The 4250-nt window shown below is 38.4% G+C and overlaps 1 pseudogene; it reads left to right on the top strand.

The window, feature by feature from the left end:
• Positions 1–3735: 3735 nt before the first annotated feature.
• LOC131502432 (NADH dehydrogenase [ubiquinone] 1 alpha subcomplex subunit 1-like) lies at positions 3736–3946 on the top strand (annotated as a pseudogene).
• The last annotated feature ends 304 nt before the right edge of the window (positions 3947–4250 follow it).

Raw genomic sequence — 4250 nt, 5'->3', positions numbered from 1 at the left:
CTGGAGAGGATGTGGAGAAACGGGAACCCTCTTGCACTGTTGGTGGGAATGCAAATTGGTGCAGCCGCTCTGGAAAGCAGTGTGGAGGTTCCTCAGAAAATTAAAAATAGACCTACCCTATGACCCGGCAATAGCACTGCTAGGAATTTATCCAAGGGATACAGGAGTACTGATGCTTAGGGGCACTTGTACCCCAATGTTTATAGCAGCACTCTCAACAATAGCCAAATTATGGAAAGAGCCTAAATGTCCATCAACTGATGAATGGATAAAGAAATTGTGGTTTATATACACAATGGAATACTACATGGCAATGAGAAAGAATGAAATACGGCCTTTTGTAGTAACGTGGATGGAACTGGAGAGTGTGATGCTAAGTGAAATAAGCCATACAGAGAAAGACAGATACCATATGGTTTCACTCTTATGTGGATCCTGAGAAACTTAACAGAAACCCATGGGGGAGGGGAAGGAAAAAAAAAAAAGAGGTTAGAGTGGGAGAGAGCCAAAGCATAAGAGACTGTTAAAAACTGAGAACAAACTGAGGGTTGATGGGGGGTGGGAGGGAGGGGAGGGTGGGTGATGTGTTTTGAGGAGGGCACCTTTTGGGATGAGCACTGGGTGTTTTATGGAAACCAATTTGACAATAAATTTCATATATTAAAAAAAAAAAGAAGATTAACCATAGTTACAAAAGTAACCATTTCAAAAACTAGAAAGAGCAAAGAAACTGTACAGACTACTGGCAGGAATAATATTGCTCTCTTTCTCCCTCCCTCTACACACACACACACACACACACACACACACTATAAAGCCTTATAAAACCTATATGAGGAGTTAATGTAGGAGGTCAATTTTATTCAGTTCTTCCTTATCTCTGTAGCCATGGCAATAACACCCTGGACAAACTGAGAACTAAACTATACACATATTCACATAGTTACTGATCAGGAATGTTATTACATAATCCCAAGGCAGTGGGTCATGACAAACTAGGCTTTCAACATGTTTAAAGGAAATGTACAGATACATAATATACACCTGGTACCTGATTAGGGTTCCACACTATGTCTGGACAAATGGCAATTATATCTCAACAACAACAAAAAAGACCAAAAGAGACCGAATGTTCACCCACATTTGATTACAACCAGAATAGAAATAGACCTCAAGCAAATAACTTACAAATTTTCCTATTAGCATCACTAGTATTACATTTGGCTCTACCAAAATATATACGGTATTCACCATCTTTTAAAAGAAGCACACTGGGGGTGCCTGGGTGGCTCAGTCAGTTGGGTGACCCACTTCAGCTCAGGTCATGATCTCATGGTCTGTTGGTTTCAAGCCCTGCGTCGGGCTCTGTGCTGACAGCTCAGAGCCTGGAGCCTGCTTCAGATTCTGCATTTCCCTCTCTCTCTTCTCCTCCCCCCCCTTGTGCTCTTTCAAAAATAAATAAACATTAAAAAATGCTTTTAAAGAAGCACACTTAACCACTGAGGCTTTTCAACAATTCTATTATTAAATAATTTACAAACAATGAAAAAGAAAAATAATCAGTTTTACTTTTTCCAATTTTATTGAGATATAATTGACCTATAACATTGTAGAAGTTTAAAGTGTGCAACATGATTTATTTGAATATATTGCAAAATAATTGTGGTAGTAAGTTAACACCCATCATATCGCACAGTTAAAAATTTTTATTCTTATGGTGAGAATCTTTAAGATCTACTCTGTTAGCACAATATTGTTAACTATAGTCATCATGCTTGTCATTATATTCCCAGGACTTATTTATTTTATAACTGTAAGATTATACCTGTTGACCATCATGACCCAATTCCCTCACCCCTAACTGCTTGCCTCTGGCAACCACAAATTTGTTCTCTATTTCTAGGAGTTTGTTCTTTTTAGATTCTACTTGTAAGTGAGATCATACAATATTTGTCTTTGCTGGACATATTTCACTTAGCATAATGCCTTCAAGATCCATCCGTGTTGTCACAAATGGCAGAATTTCCTTCCTTTTATGGTTGAATAATATTCCATTGTGTATATACCACATTTTCATTACCCATTCATCCATTGATGGACATTTAGGTTGTTTCCACTTCTTGGCCATTGTAAATAACACTGGAATGAACATATCTCTTCACAGTAGTGATTTCATAAATAACCATGGAACGAACCTATCTCTTCATGATAGTGATTTCGTTTCCTTCAAATGAATAGCCAGAAGTGAAATTGCTGGATCATATGGTTTTTAATTTTTTGAGCAAACTCCATCATGCTGCTTTCCCTGCAATAATGAAAAATCCTAACTTTATCTAAATTAAATCTTTCCTTCTGGCTCAGGGTAGGCAGTTGTGAAGTAGAAGTCCCTTTTGCCAGTTAGTCTTTTCTCTCCCTGATCATCCTCTCCCCAACTTCCTTATTTTGGAAGCTCCAAGGCAGGAGTGGGGGAATTAAGAGATAGGATCATTCTCACCTGACTCAATTAGTGCTTTTGGGGTCTAAGTCTTGGGACAGGCACTAGCTAAAGTAGACCATGTTTCCTAGGTTGTTTCAATGGGTCATCTCTTCTGTTGTTCCTTTTACCCAACAGTTGAAGCTCCAGTTGCCTCTAAAACCAGTTTAGATTGCTAATTGGGACTCTTTCTACAACTCATGGGAATCCTGCAGTGGATGTCCTGCATATTTCAGCTTAGGTTTCCATACCCCTCTATGCAGTCCCATTGTACAAGATCCAACTCTCCCTCTTGATGGCCCACATCCATCTGCAGTGACTTCTCTGGCAATTTCTGGAAGTATAGACCAATATGGAAACCAAGAGACAGGAGAAGGAGAGAACTTATTTTGCACTGTACATACACGCTGCCTTTTGTCTTTAGTACTGAGTATAGGCAATATCTCTTCAAAAATAAACGAAAAAAGTCTATTTGAAAAAGCAAGCCATAGGCAAAAAATATTTGCAACTCATATATCAGCCAAATCAATTTTTCCAGACTATATTTAAAAATGCTTATAAGTCAATAGTACAATGAGAAACAGTCCAGGGGTGCTTGGGTGGCTCAGTCGATTGAGCGTCTGACTCTGGATTTCATATCAGGTCCTGATCTCATTTGTGAGATCAAGCTCCACATCAGGCTCTGCACTGACAGTGTAGAGCCTGCTTGGCAGTCTCTCTTTCCCTTTCTGCCTCTCCCCTGCTCACACTTCCTCTCTCTCTCTCTCAAAATAAACAAAAATTTTAAAAACATCCAATAGAAAAATGGGCAAGATATTTGAAAAGCCACTCCATAAAGAAGATACGTAAATGCCCAATAAACACATGAACAAATGCTCCATGCCATTAATCATTAGGAAGATGTAAATTAAAATCACAATGAGAACACTGAATATCCACTGCAATGTCTAAAGATAAAAAGAACAGCAACATTAAAATTAAGAAGATGTGGAACAACTGAAACTTAAATACACTGCTAGTGGAAATATATATACTACAAATGCTTTGGAACATAGTTTAGAAGTTTCACAAAATATTAAATGTCTACCATATGACCCATCTACTCCACTCCCGGGTATTTACCCAAGAAAAGTGAAAACTTATATCCAAAGACTTGTGCATGAATGATCCTAACACCCTTATCCAGAATACCTCAAAACTACAAACATCCCTACCTGAAGGGGACCAAGAAGGAAGGTTCTGGCCTTAGCAATTGTGGTGCGATGAGGTTCGAGATTCTGCCCGGGATCAGCGTCATGGCCACGTGCTTGATCATCCCCAGTAACGCCACTGCACACATCCATAGGTTCACTAATGGGGACAAAGAAAAGAGGGTTGTCCATTATTCATATCACTGGAGTTTGATGGAAAGAGGTGTGTGTCTCTGGACTTAATTGTTGCTACGGGTCAAAGTGTTTGGAGAATATCGATTAAGGAAGTATTTTCCTGGCTAATGAAAAATAACTCAGTAACACTCATCTACCCCTTCTAGAAGGTTATGCAGTGTATTGATGTAGTGCATAATAAAAACGACAAAAAATTAAAAAAAAAAAAAAAAGGCTAGAAACATCCCAAAGGTGTATCAACAGGTGAATGGATAAACAAAATGTTTCACAGCCATATAATGAAAGAATACTCAGTAATACAAAAAAATAAGTACTCATACACACAACATGAACAAATCTCAAGATTATGTGGAGTAAAAGGAGCTTGACAAAATTGAGAATATACCAGATTA

Source organism: Neofelis nebulosa, chromosome X (assembly GCF_028018385.1).
Source record: "Neofelis nebulosa isolate mNeoNeb1 chromosome X, mNeoNeb1.pri, whole genome shotgun sequence".
In the NCBI taxonomy this organism is placed as follows: Eukaryota; Metazoa; Chordata; class Mammalia; order Carnivora; family Felidae; genus Neofelis; species Neofelis nebulosa.
Note: the sequence above shows the minus strand (reverse complement) of the source record. Positions and strands in the feature narration are given on the sequence as shown.